The sequence below is a fragment of the Halichoerus grypus genome, chromosome 3 (genome assembly GCF_964656455.1).
Source record: "Halichoerus grypus chromosome 3, mHalGry1.hap1.1, whole genome shotgun sequence".
Classification (NCBI taxonomy): Eukaryota; Metazoa; Chordata; class Mammalia; order Carnivora; family Phocidae; genus Halichoerus; species Halichoerus grypus.
In genome coordinates this window covers 186,805,210-186,827,891 of record NC_135714.1, presented here as the reverse complement: position 1 = coordinate 186,827,891, position 22,682 = coordinate 186,805,210, and the positions used below count along the sequence as shown (strand labels likewise).

Below are 22,682 nucleotides of genomic sequence, written 5' to 3'. Positions count from 1 at the left end.
ATATATTTATAAAGTATAAAGTATAAGTATAAAGGTACTTATAATGTTACCATCCAGAGTTTATCACTATTAATATCTTACATATTTTTAAGTAATATTTATATACTTACAATATTTTAAAATTTGCTGTATATAAAAGTTAATGTCCTTATTTTCTCATTTAAGTTTACATCACATGGTTATTCTTTTATGCATTTCCCTAACTGAAGTTGGCACAGTTTATAAAGCTGCTTGTATATATCTTGCTCCATAGTTCTATTTTTTAAATGATAGATTTGTTGAACTGGAATATGTTCAGGTGAATGAATCTGAGTTTTTAGTGCATAGGTACACAATGTCTAGTGGCTTTTCAGAATATTCTTAATACCCCATAAGTAGTGTCTTGAGAGATTTGCAGCCCTATATTCTGCTAATATTGGGTTGTAAAATCTCTTAGAAATGTCATAATATTTTAGGAAAATTGGTATCTTTTTCTTATACCAAATGTCATGTTTCTATTTGTAGTCTGCTTAAATCTTTTTCCATATCTTAAGTAGATTTAGAATTTAGAATTAGAATTCTTCACCTGAACGAGGCTTTAAAGGAACATTCTCTCCCAGTGTAAACTTCTAGTTTTGGGGTTGGCCAGTGCAGGTGATGGAAGCAAAAGGAACCTGACAACCACTGGACTCTTACGTCCAATCAGGTTGACAGGACAGGTAGACCATGAGCCCTACACAGGTTCAAATTCTGGCTCTGTGTCCTACCAGATATGTAACCTTGGCTCTCTGTGCATCAGTTTACTCCTAGGACATTCCAGTTACTATACTTTTCAGCTCCAGAATTTCTATTTGATTCTTTTTTACATTTTTCCTTTATTCACATTGTCTATTTTTTGAGACATTTTCTCCTAGTTTCTTTCAGTTCTTTTTCCATGGTGTCCTTTGGCTCTTTGAGCATCTTCATAGGTCATTAGGAGATAAATTAAAGCTTCTGTTGAGGGAAAAAATGATAATACATGTGCAGCACTTAAAGTAATACTTGGCTCATTCATAGTAAGCCCTCAACAGATATCAGCTTATTATTATGGAAGACCAGCTCTGAACCAGCCTCACTTGGCTTTGGTAATGTAAAAACTTTTACATAATCTCTGAGGAATCTACTTCCAGAATTCCTGTCAATTAGTTCACCATTGTTATATCTGGTTTTATGTTTATCCTTCACTGATACGTACAAAATGAACCAATAGTGTATGAAACCCATTACGGAAACCACTAAAAACTGTTCTCACTTTGGTGAGGCAAGGCTAGTCTTTTCACAATGCCGTGGTAAAGGAAGTTGCTATCGGTGCAAGATGAAAGAGATGGAACAACAACAACAACAAAAAGACTAGATAAGATGTTATGTAGAATTCATTGTATAACCTCATCTAGCTTCAAAAAGAGTAATAAAACGTATTACAAAATAAATCATGTGCAGATGGTGATTCTTTATTCTATTTCCCCAGTTTCCTCTATTACGCATTTTTTTCCAAAGTGAAGCTAAAAGTGTCAATTTAATAAAAGAATATAAAAGCATGGCATGAATCTCTTAGGTTAAAAAAAAAACCTGTTAGTATTAATTCTTTCCATCCCTTCCTTACGAGGGCAGCAGGCTCTCTTTTCCAACTTGAGATGTAATAAAGGCCACCTGGGTTATTTTCATATTTTCTGCTAGCTGGCACAACGGGAAAATAGATTCCTATTTACACAGGGGAATTGGGGGCAAGTGGTGATAGAAACTGCTTTGCACCAGAGACGGTTTGCTACAGCAACTCATCATGATTGTTAAAATCACTTCTACAGTGTGAATTTTGACAACTCAGAATCCTTTGATATATATTCACTGGCCAGTGAGTATAAATGATATATTAACAATAAGATCCTCAGTTTTACTGATTTCCCCACACCTAAGTGGAAACTTGACACTGCAACCCTCAGTCTTCAAATGATTCTGAGCATGGAGGAGTGCCCGGTGACATGTGTGACCCAATTAAAGTGCTCATGGAAAATATATGAGAATTAAATATTTATACATTAATATAGAATACTAATAGATTATTCTTCCTTGGGTCATAAATATGACTGACTCATCCTTTTCATTCCTCACTTGTCAAATCAGCTAGCCAGCAAGGAAAATATAAGTTCTTTTTGGATAATTTTATAATTCATAATTATCTTCTCTGTTTTTGCTAACTACTTTTTCTAGGAGGAATTTGTCATTTTTAAAGGATGTTTTTCATCTACAGTGTTACATTGTCCTATTCAGTTGTCACCTTTTATGAATGCTGTCCCATGGCAGTAACATATTTGTTTTCAAAAATAAGTATGTCTTTCTAGACACATACTTGGCCATTGAATTTTGATTATCTCAGTTTAGAACACAAAGGTGAAATTTGCAGCTAAGTCCAAAGATATATATAAAGAAAAACTTGAAACTCATTTTATTGCAAAAATGATTTAAATTATAATCAATTCTACCTATTGAATATGTGAAAATAAGTGCCATTCCAAAGAGAAAAAAGTACTATTATTTTAAAAGAACAGACAAAAATAGTTCCTTAATATTTAAAAAAAATTGACACTCAAATTATAGCCTACTCAGCAAAACTGTGACTACTTATAGGAAGTTTTTGATGCTATTATCATTATTACTGTGTAATACCAGAAAGTTAGTGGAACAGCATTTTTTAGGGAAACCATAAAAGAATTCATAGCTTTTTATACAAAACTGTAAAGTTTTTTGCAAATATGTAAAATTGTTCTATAATTGTTCTATTCCATGATTATTATTAAACATATCAAGTCATCACTAATCGCACCTCTTCCTCACAATCACTTGCTTCTAGAATTAAAATGTATTTTACCATTCTGTTCAAGTTTGCTTTCCCAGCACAGACACCCATTCTGCTACTTTTGACTCAAATGTCTGGTGCTTACTCATGTACAAGCATTGACAACTACATCATGACAGCAATTGCTGCATGTTTTTTGTCTTCAGGAATTATAAAATATGAAAATAATGTGCATCATATATTATATATAGTATAGACCCTCAATTTAAACTCCAATATGTATTGTTCCAAACCCTATTATATTTTTTCTTCACCATATTGACTCTTAAAAACAGCAGTCTACATAATAAAGACTGTTAGATTATAGTGTAGGGCTCCTTTAGATACGTTTAACTATTTTTTTTTTCCCCTTGTGACAGTAAAAACTACTTGAAAATGTGTTATTTCTTGTATCTTACAAACCGTCTCAGGGACATGTTCTTTCTCAAGACAAACTGTAGCTTACATTTAGGAGACTATAAAGGTGTTCTGCACTCAGTGCTATATTATCTCCAAAAGTGCCTTTGATTGCAGATTTCTGTCAAGATATAGGATTTAATAAAAAAAAAAAGCCAAAACAAATACAAAACTGCTATTTGTAAGAAAATCAGTTCAGAATATTGAAGCTATTTGTTTTTAAGACCTTTCCTAAATTTGAGTTTCCAATTTAAAAAAAGTCCCACTCTTGTTACTGTGTATTTTGTTCATAGATTATAAATGATGGATTGCTATTATAAAAAGTTCTAGACTTAATATAATAAATTAAAATACATTGCCATAAATTAATACTTGCAATAATTTAATATTTATGTGGTTATCTGCTATAAAAAGTAAGCTAAAGTACCTGTATTATCTTAAAATGGAGTTTAGATAATGGAAGAAAAATGTGGATTTTTCAAAATGAAATATTTCATTTAAACAGGAAAAAGAATATGAATGACTGAAAATTTAAAAAGAATCATGGTGGGAGAAATGTCAATGTAACTATAGCAATAAGTCAAGTCTTTCTAATTAAATAAATGAGTAGATCCATCCTCCATTTTTAATGAATATTCTAGAGGGAAATTCAGGAACATTGGAAGAGAGTGCATATATTCCAGATGATAAGCACACTAAAATATGTAAAAGGGCTTCAGGTAGTTATAACTGTTACTGAATTAAGTCTATAGTGCTATTTTTTAAAGGATAAAAGCATGACTATTTTTATCAGTTAAGGATATGTGATTGTGGCAACTAAAATTGACTCTGGTTAACTTAAGTGGAAATATATTCCACATTCAATAGTGGGAGGAAAGAAAGGCAATGGAAAATGGGAAATAAGGTAAGGAGCCATACCGGTTTTCATGACTCTATAGAGTGAAGTTACATGTTGCTCTGACAGAGCCCATGGGTGGCCTACTGGCTCATTAAATAATTCACTGCATCATAGGAAACTGAACATCTAAACTCCAGTGCCTGACTCACTGCACATGACCACACTGGATTATCTAGTTTATTTGATGTAGGCATGCTTCTTAGTTGGAACACATTGAAGTCTGTACTTATTGCTGTCCTCAGTTTATTTAAGGTACTCCCTTGATGTGTGAGCCCAACCAGAAAAAAGAGAAATAGGGAGATACATGTATAGGTAGCCCTTTTACTTTAATATCATGTTCCTATAATCACATTTATCTGAAAAGATCAAGATTTCCCTACCTCATATTAAAATTTTCTCCTTCCAAACTCTATTATCTGTTTAAGCCTTAATGGAAAATAGAGATACCCTGGTTAAACAGTGAAAAAAAAACATGAGCTGAGTCCGCCAAACTCCATTATGATAGAATTTGGAAGTGTTTTTTTTTAATGCAATAACTTGGCTTATAGAGCTGTATAAACCTATTTTTGTGAATGACTGAATCTGAATTTACAGTTTCCTTTATCTTGGTCTACCAAGCTCTGTGTACCTATGGTTGCCTAGAATTTTGTAACCATACTACCACGTACAAAGAAACCACATTACAAAAGTTTACATTTCCTTGTATGGAGTTATGATTAAATGCTACAGAATTCACATTACCCATGTCCTCTGACAGAGAGCATTGAGCTGGATATAGTTCTATTCCCAATGAGGTTCCAAGATCTTGATAGTCCTGCCTTTAGAGAGGTATAAGAGTAGGAATAAACATCATATACTTGTTCATAGTAGTCTCTTACCATCCTTTGATTTTTTTTATTTAATAAAGTTTTATTTTCTAAAATGTACACCTGGAAGATCTGTTCATGCATCTTCAGTAGCAGCTGGGGCATCTCCACCCTTGTGTTTCTGGTGTAAGTTACTTCAGCTCTGTGCTTTGAAACCAGTTTAATGAGTCCTTTACTAAGGAGCTCCTGAAGGACTGCCGTGGCCAGGGAACCTCAATTCTTCAGTCTCTTAGAGACAACAGCTGGAGTTATAAGCTTATAGTTGGGAACTTCCTTACAGAGTATGTCATACATCGCTTTGTCAAAATAGACCAGGTTATTGAGCTTGTCCTGAACTTTGCCTTTGGACACGTTTTCTTTTTGGCATTGGGTCTTTGTCTTTTTTGGCTGACTTTCTAGCACCTTTCTTTTTCTTGTCGTCCTTGGGTGGCATTGCAAAGCTGGGAGACCAGCAGCCGTTCCTGCAGCTCACTAAGATGTCAGACAAAAAGCCATCCTTTGAATTTTTGTAGTATAGAAAAGATACTCTTTTTTGTCTCATTTTATTTATTTGATTATATAAAATCCTCTTTTATGCTTCATTTTATTTCTTTGAATCTTCTTTCTCTTTTTCTGAATCTAGCTAAACGTTTGTTAGTATTGCTTATCTTTTCAAAAATCAGGTCTTAGTTTCATTGATATTTTCTATTGGTTTTATGATCTTTATTTCATTTATTTATGCTCTGATCATTGTTATTTCCTTCCTTCTGCTAAATTGGGCTTAGTTTATTTTTCTAGTTCCTTGAGGTATAAAGTTAAGTTGTCTATTTGAGGACATTTATCTCTATGAAATTCCCTCTTAAACTACTTTTGCTGCATTCCATAAGTTTTGGCATGTTATGTTCCACTTTTGTTTGTTTCAAGACATCTTTCCCTTTTCATTTCTTCTTTGATCTGTTGGTTGTTCCAGAATGTATTGTTTAATTTCCACATATTTGTGAATTTTTCAATTTTTCTACTGTTACTGATATCTAGTTTCATACTGTTGCAGTCAGTAAAGGTAAACTTGTTCTCAAATTTGCTCTGACTTGTTTTGTGACATAACATATGATCTGTTCTGGAAAATGTTTCAGGTACACTTGAGAGGAATGTGTATTCTGATGCTCTTGGATGGAATTTCTGTATATGTCTGTTCAGTCCATTTGTTTTAAATATAATTCAAGTCCAATGTTGCCTTATTGATTTTCTGTCTGATTACTTACCTTTTGTTGAAAGTGCTATATTGACATCCTCTACTATTATTGTGGTGTTGTCTATTTCCCCCTTCAGATCTCTTAGTATATGCTTTTAATATATTTAGGTGCTTCAAAGTTGTGTGCATTTATATTTGTGATTTTATATCCTCTTGATAAATTGACCCCTTTATTATTGTATAATGACCTTTTTTTTGTCTCATTACAGCTTTGTGTTAAACTCTGTTTTTTCTTATGTAAGTGTAGCTACTTCTGCTCTCTTTTGGTTTTTCCTTGCATGGATTATCTTTTTCTATCCCTTTACTTTCACTCTTCATGTGTCCTGAAAGCTGAAGTGAGTCTTTTGTAGGCAGAATATAGTTGGGTCTTGTTTTTGTATCCAACAAACCACTTAATGACTTTAGATGGAGAAGTTAGTCTATGCACATTTAAGTAATTATTCATAGGGAAGGACTTCCTAATACTATCTTAATTGGTTTTTGGCTGTTTTGTAGTTCCATTATTCCTTGCTTTCTCTCTTAGTGTCTCCATTTGTGATTTGATAATTTTCCACAATAATATCGATTCTCTTTATCTTTTGCATATCCACTGTAGGTTTTTGCTTTGTGGTTACCATGAGTCTTACATAAAGCATCATATAGATATAACAGTCTATTTTACACTAATAACCACTTTAACTGCATACAAAAACTTTTTCTTCTCCTCCACATTTTATATTTTTGATGTCACAATTTACTGTATCCTTTAACAAATTACATAGCTATTTTTAATTCTTTTGCCTTTTAACTTTTATACTAGAGTTAAGTTATTAACACACCATCTTATTACAATATTAGAGTGTTCTGATTCTGAATTTGAGTATATACCCATCTTTACCAGTGTATTGTATACTTTAATATGCTTTAATATTACTAATAAGCATCCTTTGATTTCTTCTTGAAGAACCCATTATAGCTTTTCTTGTAAGGCAGGTTAGTGATGCTGATCTCTCTCTGCTTTTATTTGTTTGGGAAAGTCTGTCTCACCTTCATTTCTGAGGGACTTTACCAGGTAAAGTATTGTTGGTAGACAGTTTTTTTTTCCCCACAACTTTGATTATATTATCCAAATCCACTGATAACCTTCTAGGGGTTCCCTTGCATGTGATAATTTTTTTTTCCCTTCTTTTAAATTTATGTCCTTAATTTTAATTTATTAAAATTTTATATTAAATTTATATATTTATATATATTATATATATAATTTTATATTAAATTTAAAATATTAAAATTTATGTCCTGAAATTTAATTAATTTTATGATAATAAGTTTGGAGAAGATAATTTTCTGTTTTAGTTTTTGGGTGACCTATTAGTTTTATGAACTTGAGTATCCAAATCTCTCCACTAATTTGGGAAGTTCTCAGTCATGTTTTTCCTTTAAAGAAGCTTTCTGCTCCTTTCTCTCTCTCCTGCTTCTAAGAGTACAGTAATGCATAGATTGTTTCTCTAAATGATATACTATAATTCATATAGGCTCTCCTCATTCTTTTTCCTTTGTTCTCCTATGACTGGTTAATTTCACAAGTCCTGCCTTCCATTTCATATTCTTTCTTCTGTTTGATGCATATGTTGATGCTGTCTGTTATATTTTTCATTTCATTCATTGTATCATTCAGCTCCAATTCCGGGCTCTTTTATATGATTTCTGTGTCTCTGTTAAACTTCTAATTTTGTTATGTATTATTTATCTAATTTAATTGAATTGTCTCTGTGTATTTTCTGGTAGCTTACTGAGCTTCCTTAAAATAGTTACTTTGAATTATTTATCAGGGAAATTACAGATTTTCATATCTTTGTTCTTTTTTTTTTTCCATATCTTTGAGTTCAGTTACTAGGAAATTATTATGGTCCTGTGAATACTCATTAACTCTCTGTCACAGTTCACTCCAGCTGCCATGGAGAGCTCACATAGGGAGCTGGCCACGGGGTGAGGTGTATTGCCTGTGGACCACTTGGGGGATCTACAGGTGAGGCATTCCTAGTGGCTTGTGGGTGGGTTTCTTGATGGAGTCTGTAATATAGTAAACAGGACCCATGACTCTTTAATTCCACTCTCCCAGCTGCTCCACATTCCTCAGTCTTGCAGCCCACCTCAGTAGTCTGGATCAGGGCAAGAAAGAAGTGGATCTCTGGCAGAATTCTGCAGAGCTGGGGAAGGCTGGTGCTTACTCACATGCTCTCAGTTTCCCTGGTGGAAAGAATAACTGGCCAAAAAAATCTCTTTAGCACTGAGCTGTGCCACATTGGGGAGGGATGATGTGGGTTGTCATATCCTGTTATCTCTAGACAGATTGACCATTTCAAAATAAGAATAATATGCCATTTTCTCTGCTCCAAACTCTTTAATTGACCTTAAATAAAGTTCTTTACATGACTTATAATGGGCCACAAGAACGGGTCTCTACCTACTTCTTTAGCTTTATTTTGTATAATATTCTCCTTTATTCTTTCCACTTGCCTTATAAGAATTTGTGTTCCCTCTCACCCCAAGGCTTTGCACAGACCATATGTCTGCTTAGAATGTCCTTCTGACATGTATTCACTTGGTTTTCTCTCATTCATTCTTCAATTCTGAACTCTAACATAATTTTCTCCCTCATTGGATCATAGATTATAGCATAAGTATTGTTTTCTTTATAGCACTTATTATAGCAACAGTTACAATTTTACATTTGTTTGCAAGATTTTTTTTCTGTTTGTATACTTCACTAAACTATATTCTCCATGTGGGCTGGAATTGTGTCTGGTTCTCATAATTATATCCATAGCTCTTAATGCTGTGCTAAGTAGCATCTCTAATATCAAAATTTTTTCTTATCTTGGAAGCAATTAGAATATTCTCTTGCCAGATATCTGAGTTCAAAATTTAGTCAATAGATCTCTTTGAGATGGTATTATACATTCTTTTTTTAATTAAAGGATATACATGAGCTATAAGATGACTTCTCAAAGAGTGTTCTGCTGAGCATCACCAGTTCAACCATTACCTCTAAATTTGAAAAAATCACATAATATAGCACATCTTAAAGAATTTTACAGTACTCATCCATAAGGAATTTTCCTACATACTTCATTGAGAAAGACTATTTAACTTCATTTATTCTACTGCAGAATACTATCTGCTAAACTCACATATATGAATACTATAGGATTAATATTTGATGCACATTCTGGGAAAAGTGTTAATAGGAATTAAGTAAAAATCTATATGGAGAAAGGTGAATACCAAATGATTTATTGGGAAGAATTTTGAGTCAGGCGAGGAGATCTGGATTTAAGTCTTACCATTGATACCTACTTTCCAGGTGAACTCAAGCAAATTGTAACTTTCATGGACCACTTCTGTCCACTGTTATATGACTCTTAAAGTTCTCTTTATGAATTCAGGAGCTGTGGAAACTGCTGAAACCACATAAGATTTTCCTTTCATAATGGACAAAGATATCGCACATTACTCTTAAATATAGGGGGTGGGAGTTTGCTGAAGAAAAACATTGTCTTGTTGCAGAATTATAATAAGGGCACTAAGCATGTGGGAATTTAATTTTTCCCTAGTTTGGATTCAATAAAAAACTCTATTTTGGCCCTCTTATATAAATCTATGTCTCTGAACTATATTGAACCTACATGAATTGATTATAAAATCACAACTATTACTATGTATCTCTACTTGTTCTCTTATCCTTTCTGCTTAATTTATAGAATTTAAGTAGTGAATATTACTTTAAGATCTTTCTAAAGCAGTTACTTGAATCCTGCATACTTCCTCTTCCTTCCCTCTTTTTCACTATATTCTTTCATTTCCTTTTTTTCTCTCTGAGAATTAATGAGCTTATTTTTACATCCTTATAAAATTTTCCCTTGATCTAAAATACTCTTCTATTTTTTAATCTCTCTCATTATTTCAATGCCACATTTAAAAGTCTCATTTTAACATTTGCATGTAATGAGGTGGAAAAGAAGTAGAACAAATGCGTTTTATATGTCATTTCTCAATTACTATAGAAATAACCATAGGAATTTAAGCATCAGAATAATCCTGTGGCATATATATCAGCTTAAAGGCTATCCAAAGTATAGCATTGAAAAAAATTTTCTGTTACATATAATGCTATGGTCTGAATGTTTGTATCCACCCAAATTCATAAGTTGAAATCCTAAACCACAGATTACGGTAATAATTCCTAGTACCTTTAGGAAGTGCTAGGTCATGAAGGTGGAACCCTCAATAATGGGATTAGTGACTATAAAAGATGCTCTAGAGAGATCCTTTATTCCTACTGCCATGTGAGGATACAACTAAAAGTCATACCTGGAACAGGACCCTCATCTGATCATGCTGACACTCTGATCTTAAACTTCCAGCCATCAGAACTGTGAGCAATATATACCTGTTGTTTATGAACTACTCAGTGTGTATGTATATACATATATATGTGTGTGTGTATATATATGTATGTATGTATATGTGTGTGTGTATGTATATATACATAGTCAACACATATGTTGAATTTCTTTCCAATGGCAGGAGTGCTAGATCCAAGGGAAGAATAGGGGCGCCGGGTGGCTCAGTTGGTTAAGCGTCTGCCTTCGGCTCAAGTCATGATCCCGGGGTCCTGGGATCGAGTCCCGCATCGGGCTCCCTGCTCAGCAGGGGGTCTGCTTCTCCCTCTGACCCTCTTCCCTCTCATGCTCTCTGTCTCTCATTCTCTCTCTCTCAAATAAATAAATAAAATCTTTAAAAAAAAAAAAAAGGGACGAATAGGAATTTCAAATTAAAAGGTATGGCAGAAACCCTTTAATTTGTCAAAGTCTGGAAGAATGAGAGCTACAGATAAAGGTAGGCTTTGGCAAAATTGGGAGCCCACCAGATAGATTCTGTTTGTCATCATAGAACAGTATTTAAGAGCAACAACACTGAGGACCCAGGAGAGGTACAACAGCTGTACTTATGGATCTGGCGACAGAATGACATTACTCTTTGACACAAAACAGATTTTGGAGAGAGGGAGAGTTACACCAAGAATGGAGGTTAAACTTTTGATGGAATAAAAACTTAAATGTAACATATTCTCCTCTTCCCCAGCACACCTGATAACTACAAGTAAACATACAGATAACTATGTATTTGCATTTTAGCAAACTGGGAAGAGTTTTTTAAAGTCAGATAGCAAAATCAGAAATCATAACTAAAATTATGTATGCATTTAACTATGTAAAGTTAAATATTTAAGTACCACACAAATATAAATAAGTATCTATTTATATAGGAGAGAAATGGAAAGTCAGCAAACATATAAAACCTATGTAAAAATGTAATAATATTCCTCAAATATAAATACATTAAAGCTTAAAAAAAGATGAATAACAAAAGAAAATGGGTAAAGGGCATGACAAGGTCATTCATAAAATAAACACCGATAAGAAAATGAAACTGTTCAACTGCTTTAGTAATCAAAGAACTTGCTCATTTCAATACTTTTCTCTGATACATATGTACATTAAATCCTGTGATATCATGAGTATTACAAAGTATAGCAGTATTAACAAGGAAAGATTAAAATAGACGTCCTAACAACATTTTCCTTTCAATTGATTTTTTTTTTTTAAGATTATTTATTTATTTGACAGAGACAGAGAGAGCAGGAACACAAGCAGGGGGAGTGGGAGAGGGAGAAGCAGGCTTCCCGCAGAGGAGGGAGCCCGATGCGGGGCTCGATCCCAGGACCCTGGGATCATGACCTGAGCCGAAGGCAGACGCTTAACGATTGACCACCCAGGCGCCCCTTTCAATTGATTTTTGAGAGACAAAATATATGAATAAAAAGAAGTCTGGAAGCATATGCAGCAACATGTTTCTTGATGAATTTAGAGGATATAACTCCAGATGGGATGATTATGGCTGGTTTCTTTTTTTTTTTTACTTAATATTTATAGTGCTCGCTTCGGCAGCACATATACTTACCTTAATATTTATAAGTTTTAAAAAAGTAATGCATATAAACCAATGTACCATACAGATTTATATATTTGAATGAAACTAATGTATACTTGTAGATAGATTCAGTATGAAATATAAATCAGAGCAGACATATGAGCATAAATTGCCTTAACAAAAGTCATTTGAGATATATCATAAAAAATGATAGAGAGACTAGATAGCTTTCCAAATTTATCTTCTTCAAAGATTAAAAATAAACCACCCAAATGGTAATTGGCAAGCAACTGGATAAATACATTTCAGTATGCTCACATGATTGAATATTATATAGCAGTCAAATTGAATGAATAGAGCTACATTAAAGAATACAGATAAATATTTTCATTATATTACTGATTGAAGAAAGTAAATCACAGAGAGCTATATAAAACATGATACTCTTTGTAAAGAGAAAACAAACTAAAATGGTTTTTAGAAATATAATAACATGATTTTAAAAACTGTAGTATGCAAGCAAATCACAAACACAGAATGTGGAGGAGTGGGTAGGAATCTCATGTGTGTGTTGGCGGATGTCTGGGTTGAGGGAGGAATAAAGAAAGGGTGTAATTTCTTGCTAGCTCTTATCTTGGGTGATGGGTGCAAGGAAGTTTGTCCACTGCTGGTCAGCAAACCAAAGGGACACCTATATTTTATCAATTTGGGACTGTGTTATGAAACATTTATATGATAAATTTAAGTTGTGCACAAGAGGGCCATTTAAAATCAAATTTTAAATAAAGAATAATTCCCAGAATGAATAGTCACTCATTACATTATAAATTATTGGATAGTTGTTGGAGGTTAGAAAAACGAGAAAGTATTTTTATTTCATTTTACAAAGGCATCATCATTCTATCAATATAGGTTGAAATAGAAAAGGAAAAACACAATAGATCATTGTCATTTAATCTAGCCGTATATGAATGATGATGACAGCTTTACCAAGAATTTAAACACAATAATTTGAAGATAGCCAAATTTTAGGCAGTCTAAAATATAATCAAAAGGCAAAAGAAGAAACTAAATCATCATCTCATTGACTCCTAAAGAGACATTTGATACAACTTAATATGTATTTCAGGAAAACAGATTTATTTTTGAGCCAAAACAATGACATATTTGTACTTAAGGACAAATGTCAATGTATTCACTGATTAAAAAAATTGGAAATGTTTGCTTTTATTATGTATCTTGAAAGTATTCTAGAATATGATTAATATTGAAAGTATTCTAGAAAACAAAATATAGAAAGTATTCTAGAATATGACTAATACTGAAAGTATTCTAGAACACAAAAAAGAAAGACTGGTATAACTTGTATGCTATGTGTACCCACTATATAATTCAAGAAATAAAATTTTACCAGCATTCTGGAGGCCCAAGTACCACTCCCAGATTGCATTGCTCCCTCTATCAATATTTCCATGTATTTATTTACCCTTTTATTACATAGATATATACCTGAATCATAGTAATGTCTACCTGTTTGAATCTTATATTTCAACCTTATGTAAATGATAGATTTTGACACTAAAAACATCTTAAATAGGAAAACAGCACATATGTATTTCTATAAATATTTGTCTCTCTTGCTCTCTCTATATATGTATATTTCAGCAACTTGTTTTTTCTACTCAACATTATTTTTCTGACAATAATTCATGCTGATAATTAAACATGTGTCCATTATTTTTCAGTGTCTAATGGCACCTTGTTACATATTCAGTTCATTGCCCTGTTGCTGAAATATTACCAGTAAAGTTGCTATTCTTGAAAACATTTTCCTTGTATTATGTATGTCTAACATGTAGGTCTTTAACATATATACCTGAGTACAAGTCCTAAATTATAAGATAAACATAACTTCAGCTACATAGCAGTCTTTTTTCTCCCAAGTGATTATTTTAATTTGCCACCTAAATCATTACTTTGTAAGAGTTCTTATTGTTCTGGTTTTTGTCAATACTTATTACTGTGAGAATTTTTAGCTTTTCACAATCTAAGAATACAATCTAAATTGTATCTCCATGTGGTCTTAATGAACATTTAGTAATTAAACAAAAATTTATGTATTTTTACACTGAAAAATATAAATTTCCCTCTAAACTCTGTTTTAGCTGCATTCCACAAGTTATCTGTTATGTAGTCACTCAGCTTAAAAATATATCTAATTTCTATTATGATTTATTTTTTAACACATGACTTATTTTGAAGTACATGGCTTACTTTCAACTAATTAGTTGAAGATCTAGTTATCTTTCTATTATTGATTTCTTGTTTAATTCCACTTATGTGGTCATATAATACTCTATATGATTTTAGTTCTTTGAAATTTGTTGAAACTTTCTTCATGGCATGGCATATTATCTGTACTGGTGAAGGGTTAATCTGGTAAATGGTCTATTTTGTCACATGTTCCCTGGGCACTTATAAAGAATGTGCATTGTGTAAACGTGGGGCATAGGGTTCTACATACGTATATTTGGCCAAGTTGGCTGACTGTATTTTTTAAATCTTATATACCCTTACAGATCTTTACTTGTTTTATTAGTTACTGACAGTGATGTATTAAAATATGCAGCTATGGCACTGAACTTACCTGTTTCTACTTTTAGTTCTGTCAACATTTGCTTTATATAATTTGAGGCCCTGATGTTAGGTACATACAGTGTTAGCAGAGATGGTCTTCAGTTTTCGATGGTTTGACTTACAATTTTTCAACCTTACACAGATGCGGAAGTGATACACATTCACCAGAAACTACTTCAAATTTTGTAGTTTGATCTTTTCCTGGGCTAGTGATACGTCGCACAACACTCTCTCTCAGTCCTGATCAGTGGCAGGAGGTGCAGCTCCGTCAGCCGCGCGAACACAAAGGTAAAGAGCTGATACACTTAGAACTGTTCTGTCCCCATACATCCATTCTGTTTTTCATCTTCAGTACAGTATTTAGTAAATTACATGAGCTATGCAATACTTCCTTATACAATAGGCTTTGTGTCAGATGATTTTGCCCACCTGTAGGCTAATGTAAGTGTTCTGAGTACATTTAAGGTAGGCTAGGCTAAGCTATGCTGTTTAGCAGGTTAGATGTATTAAATGCATTTTCAATTTACTATATTTCGACTTAAGATGGGTTTATAGGGATGTAACCCCATTACAAGTCGAGGAAGATCTGTTGTGTCTTGCTGTGGCATTAACTCCTTTTTATAAAAAAAAAGAAAAAGAAAAAGAAAAAGAGAAAAAAGACTCTCTTTACATCCAGTAGTACTTGTTGCCTTAAATTCTTGTGTGCCTAACAAAATAGCTATGCAGTATCTTTTCCATGATATAATCATTTTCCATCTTTTTCCTTTTAACTTTTCTCTGGCCACAGTTATAAAGTGTATCTCTTGCAAGCTGTATATATTTTGGTCTTTTTTTTTTTGGTCTCATTTTTTTAAGTCTAGACTGACGATCTTTTATTTTGACATTTGTTTCATTTACATTTAATAAAGTTACTATTAGTGTGTTGAAGCTTAAAAATTAGCTATTTTGTTTTCTTTTTGTCATATCAGCTCCTTTTTCCTTTATTTATCCTTTCTTTTTTTAAGCTTTTATTTAAATCCCAGTTAGTTAACATACGGTGTAATATCAATTTCTGGTGTACAATATAGTGATTCAACACTTCCATACAACCCCCAGTGCTTATCAGACAAGTCCACTCCTTAATCCCCATCACCTATTTCATCCATCCCCCACCCCCTCCCTTCTGGTAACTGTCAGTTTGTTGGTTTCTCTCTCTCTCTTTTTCCCCCCATGCTTATTTGTTTTGTTTCTTAAATTCCACCAGAATTTAAGATACCAGGTGAGTGAAATCATATGGTATCTCTCTTTCTCTGACTGACTTATTTTGCTTAGCATAATACTCTCCCTTTTTTTTATCCTTTATGACCGTCTTTTGAATTAATCAAATATGGTTTAATATTTTACCTTAACTTTTCTGTAATCTTTTAAGTTATACATATTAAAAAAATGTTTTTAGTGACTACCTTACAGATTTCAATGTGGCTCCTCATCTTAGTACAGGCTACTTGAATTAGTACTTTTACCACTGACTGAAATAAGCAAACATCCTGTAACAAAGTAAATGCATCTCCTTTCACCCTTGGCAGTGTTACTGTTTTTGACAGTTAATTTTCATTTGCATATGTTATAAAATAATGCCTGTGGAGGCATTATTATTTTTTTTGTTTTATTCTTTCCATAACTGTTTATATTTACTCATTTTTAAAAATACTTACTAGTTCTCTTCCTTGCTGCACTTGCACGCTTGCATTGGATTCCTTTGTCTTCAGTCTGAAGGACTTCCTTTAATCTTTTCCTCGAGCATATCTGCTAGCAACACATACGCATATCTTAGTTTTTAAAAGTTTCTGAGTTTTTAAAAGTTTCTGAGTTTCTGAGTTTCTGATTGAAATATTGAAACTTATCTTTCTTTCACAACTTAAAAATATTTCCTTTTCTGATGAAAAGTCAGTCATCAGTTGCATTAGTCCTTCTTTGAAGAAAACACGTTTATTATTTCTGACTGCTTTTATGATTGTTTTTGTCTTTATTTCATCTGTTTGACAATGATGCCCAGAGATGTAGTTGTTTAAGTTTTGGTTTAAAAAATTCTTTCTAGAGGCGTGATAAGCTTCTAGAATCTGTAAATTGATGTATTTGAACAGATTTGGGAAATTTTGATCCATTATTTTTTAAAATATTGCTTCTGTCCTATTTGCTTCGCTCCTCATATTCAGTTATACTCTGATAAAACTTTTGATAGCATTCCACATCTCTTTCACTCTGTCTTCTGTTTCTTTTATTCTCCCATTATTTTTTAACTGTACCTCAATTTGATTATTTTCTACTGACCTTTCTGAGTTTACTACTTGTCTTTTGTGCTTTTAACTCTTCCAAGGAGTACTTATTTCAGATCTTTTATTTTTTTGCTTGTAGAATGTCATTTCGATTTTTTTTTGTAGATTCCAATTCTCTGTTGATATTCTTTATCTCTTCATCTATGTTGTACCTTTTTTCTCTATTATATTAAATATATCAAACATATGAAAACCTGTGGGTTTTTCAAAAATATCTTCCTTTTTCCTTGGTTTTCAGTCATTTTGAATTTTAGCATGACTCATCCATTTTTTATTCATTTATACATTTTATGTTATTGATACATTTTTATTTTACTCACAGATATTGCCAGTTAGAAATTTTAAAGTCTCTGCACAACATTATATTCCCACTTGAGAATGTGATTTTTTTTTTTTTTTTTTTTTTTATGGCAGGCAGATAAAGCACCATATGTCATCATGATCCTGTAAAAGCTTGGTTTCAGGGGTCACGAGAATTCCATTATAATTTTGTCCTTACTAAGTTGTGGGTGATAATATGAGGACATGGTGTCTCCAGGGTCATGGTCCTTCCCATAACTTACATAAAAGCTCAGTATAGAATGGAGCACTGGGTATTATATGCAAGCAATGAATCATGGAACACTACATCAAAAACTAATGATGTAATATATGGTGATTAACATAACATAATAAAATAATAATAATAATAATAATAATAATAATAATAATAATAAAAAGCTCAGTATATTTGCAAGATATCTGCATCTACATAAGGCTTGAACTCCAGGCTGCTTACTTTTCAGATCATGTGGCTGTTGTAAAAAATGCTCACCTCTCCAGCCTCCAGATGCTTTTTTCCATTTGGTTTCTTAAGAGTTTCTCCCCGTATATGTACAGCTTACAAGTCAGTCAACAATTTGAAGAGGTTTCTGTCCTTCAAGTCTGGCAGCCTGCTCTCCTAGTCTTTTGACCCTTGTCTCTGCAGCCCAGTAAGACTGACACTTTAGGGGGTGCTTCCCTTAAGCTGAAAGTTGGAAAATGATCTCAGGGAAAAAGCAGAGGTGAACGTGTCAATCTCTTTTCACGCTTCCCTTCTCTCAAGGGTTTTACCCTCAAATTCTATCTGGTTTGGTTGCTCTCCAGTGATTTCAATCTTTGTTGTGTTGTTTTTAAAACATTTTCCCCCAGGTTTATACTTCGATGCATGGGTTAGTCCAATATGAGCTGTTCCCTCCTGTTCCAATTGCACTTCTTCAAATTCCAGTTTTTCCAATTATACTAAAATGTTTCAGAGTTTTTCCTGTTTAGAATCCCATCCAGATTTCTGCATTGCAATTTGTTGTTACAGATCTCACTTATCTTTTAAACTACAAGAGTTTCTCCACTTTTTTCCTTCCCAGTGATCTTTCAGTAAGTCTAGGACATTAATCTTACAGAATGTCTCAGAGTCTAGAAGTGTCTGGATTGTTTCCTCATGTTCCATTACCCTAGTATTACCTATAAATTGTAAATTTTTTTAAGTCTTGGCTATGTACATATTGAATTGTTTTGGCAAGAAGGGTTCAGAGCTGACATTGTGTATTTCCTTTTGTCCCATACCAACTGATGCTATTTGAATGCTTAGTTAAGGTAGTGCTGCCCAATTCTTCCACTGTAAAACTACGTTCTTCTCTTTGCTACTTTCTTTGTAGGATTTGAGTTGAAGTTTTGGTACCTCAGATTTAAAATTTTTCTAAGTAAACTTAAAAAAAAAAAAAAAAAACTTTAAGCGTATCACATGTTCAGGTAAGTGCAGAAGTTGTAGTGGTACAGAAATGATTTTTTAAATATGTGAACATGCCTATTTAACCAGAATCAAAATTAAGACATAGAACATTACCAGCACTTCAGAAACATTCTTCATGTCTCCCAGTTATTAATCCTAAACATAACCATATTCAAATTTCTATCACTGTTGATTACCTATGCCTGTTTTGAGTTTTTTAAAAATGGGATGAAACTTCATCTTGCTTCTTTCACTCAACGTCTTGTTTGTGAAATTCATCTATATTGTTGCCTTAAGCAATATTCATACTTTTTTCATTTTTATAGAGCATTTCATAATGTAAATAATGCAGTCTATTTATTCTGTTCTTTAAAGACTTTTGGGTTGTTTCCTTTTTTTTGCCAATAACGAATAGCACCGCTATGAAATTCTTGTATATATCTTTTGTTGACTTTTGTTTGCACTTCATTCAGGCATACACTTAGGAAGGAAATTCCTAGTTCATTGGCTATGTATGTATTTAGATTAGTATCAGATATTGGAAAATAATTTTCCAAAGTGGTTTGAGTAATAAATATTTACTCTTACTAACAAGGATAAAAGTTCCAGCTGTTCATATCTTTTTAAATTCTGCATACTACAATGCAATTTTATTCCTGGAACTTTCCACCAAATGAAAAACTAGATAAATCTTAAATTACTGTGACAACTAAAAGTTGTCCCACGCATTTCTAAACTCACTTTGGACAAAGTAATATCTCTGTTGATAACTACTAGACTATGCTTATGTTGGAAGGTCAAGTAATGCTAAGTGGTTGTCTAGGGAATTTGCCCAAAGTTTAAGGCTGCAGTGTCGGGACTCCTAATACAGTGTAGCCTTTATTTTTATTTGATTGTACACATCATATTGTATTGTTATTATTTGTCTAAGTCTGTCTCCACATTTGACTCTAAGCTTCTTGAGTTGGCTTTATTTGCCACTGGGGCTAGTACAAAGTGACATTCAATAAATATTTGTGGATTGAAAGAATTTTTGAATGCATAATGCTTTAATTAATCAGAACCCTGGCATGGCAGGGAAAGAGAGAGATTAATAGTAGGATTCCTGATGGGAAAATGAGGTTAAAACTTTTGCTATCAGGAAGGTGGATAAAAGTTTGCAAAGTGAGAGAAGCCAGCCTCAGAAATAAAAATTGAGTTCAGAGGCCTCGAGTAACCAAACTGTTCTGTCTTGAATAAAATGTTCTGTACTGAATGGAAAAGTCCCTGTTTCACTTGGCTTAAAACCAATCTTGTGAACATTACCAAGATTAACGTGTTTTCAAAAAGGGTTCATGTTGGTTTCCACATTACCTGTTTTGAACAACAATAACACAATAAAACCATGAAGTAATCTTATAGATTCTGATGGTTCATTATTCTTCTCAGCACCCCTATATGATAAGCTTTATAATTTCCATTTTATAGGTGAGGAAAATCACTTTTTGAGCTCGCACATTTTTGTGGATGTTTTGAAAATGTCTTTGCACTTCTTTAAGAAAAAAAATGTCATCCACTCTGTCATGTGACAATTTAATTGACACCATATCCACGTGAAATTTATGTTTCATTGCTCCCCCTTTTACCTGTGAATTAACCAGTCATTGAGGTTACTTGAACCAGACAGAGCCCTAAATCAGTTTCACTAAATTTTTGACCCCTACTCTGGTGGCAAAGAAAACAGCAGTATATCTACCACTGCTGCGAAAAGCATCTTGGTACATCAGTGTTTTGTGATAGCAATTTTAGAAAAACAAAATACCAAGTCATTTGGAAATAACCATATGCTAAAATACAGCAGTCTTTATTTATTACTATATAGGCAGCCACGGTTTTGATTAAGTCCGTTTTGATCTATTATGCTGCACTTCTTTCTTAAATAAAGAAATCTGTGTTATAGATTAAGACTGCAAGCTTCCCTCTTTAGTTAATTTTGATATTTGCAAATGGTGTTAGTCTCATTTTTTGTACCTGATGGTCCTTTTGCACAAAACTTACTTGTAGTATATTTTAATTGTGTTTAGCATCCCAAATTTAGTTTTCTTTTTTCTTCAAACATTTCTTTTTTTTTTTTTAAAGATTTTATTTATTTATTTGAGAGAGAGAATGAGATAGAGAGAGCATGAGAGGGGGGAGGGTCAGAGGGAGAAGCAGACTCCCTGCTGAGCAGTGAGCCCAATGTAGGACTCGATCCCAGGATTCCAGGATCATGACCTGAGCTGAAGGCAGTCGCTTAACCAACTGAGCCACCCAGGTGCCCTTTCTTTAAACATTTCTAATATTAATAACTATATACCCATGGGAGATATGTGATTTTTGAGATTCATACATCATTGTTATCTTGTTATACTAGTTGATTAGTTAGATTTAATTATTTTACTGCAAGAGAACAGATTGGGATTTTTGAGATCATTGTATTTGGAACACAATTATGTAACAACAAGATGTTGATTCAAAGCCTTGGTCAAATACCATATATTTCATATTGAAAGTAAGATAATTTGTATTTGGAAACTCTACCTAAACAGGAAAAGTCAAATTTAGGATCTCATCGATAGGGGATATGGCACAAGTGTTTTCCATCCATCATATACTGGCTGGGTTCTATAAAGATTTGACTACCTTAGAGACAGTTTTGAGATCAGGAAAAAAAAAAAAAAAAGAAAAGAAAAGAAAAGAAAAAAAAGTCGCAGCACCATAACATGTGAGGTCCCAAGAATGCCAGGGAAAAATAATATTGTCTCTATATAATTTTTTAGAGTAAATATTGGATTTTGAAGTTGTTACATCCAGATATAATGCTTTGTGGAGATAGGCTTCTAGGGACTCTCCTGGACAATTATTTAATGAACTGTATAAATGTACTACATAATTGTGATATAACAGTCAAGAAAAAGTCAACAACTAATATAGTGACTCGTTTGCCTTCAATTTTATATTACAAACCTTTTGAAAATGCATATAAGTATTTTATAGTTTTAATCATAGTGTAGATAGAGTTTAGCATGCTGGCCTCTTCAAATAACATGTAATTATCATCATAATACTGTTTATATTTTTTTATTTAAATTCAATTTGCCAACATATAGTACATCATTAGTTTCAGATGTAGTGTTCAATAATTTATTAGTTTTACTGTTTATATTTTAAATGACCTTGTAATGATATTGTCAACTGTTTCTTCTTTCTTCTCCAAAAAGGACAGTGTATAAACTTCTCAAGTAGGAGCTTTTGTTTTAATTTTCTTCTGTATTACTCAGTCATGTGCACAATTTGTATTATCCTCATTAATGCGGATGGAAGAAGAAAGATGGTAATGAGAATCCAGCAGGCCATCATTGTATGAACTATATGTAACACAGCATGATAAATGTTGGAGACAGAGAAAAGTTGGCCCTGATGTTTTGAAATTTGCGATTTAATGGCAAAGAGATATAAACCATATTACAAAGAAAAAACCAATATGCTAAAAAGAAGCCCAATTAAGGGGCACCTGGGTGGCTCAGTCGTTAAGCATCTGCCTCCTGCTCAGGTCATGATCCCAGGGTCCTGGGATCAAGCCCCCCCCACCCGCATTGGGCTCCCTGCTCAGCGGGAAGCCTGCTTCTCCCTCCCCCACTCCCCCTGCTTGTGCTCCCTCCCCATGCTTGTGTTCCCTATCTTGCTGTGTCTCTCTCTGTCAAATAAATAAAATTAAAAAAAAAT

The 22,682-nt window shown here is 33.1% G+C and overlaps 1 pseudogene; it reads right to left on the bottom strand.

Annotated features, from left to right (window-relative positions):
• Positions 1-5,108: 5,108 nt before the first annotated feature.
• LOC118532079 (small ribosomal subunit protein eS25 pseudogene) lies at positions 5,109-5,465 on the bottom strand (annotated as a pseudogene).
• Between the last annotated feature and the right edge of the window lie 17,217 nt (positions 5,466-22,682).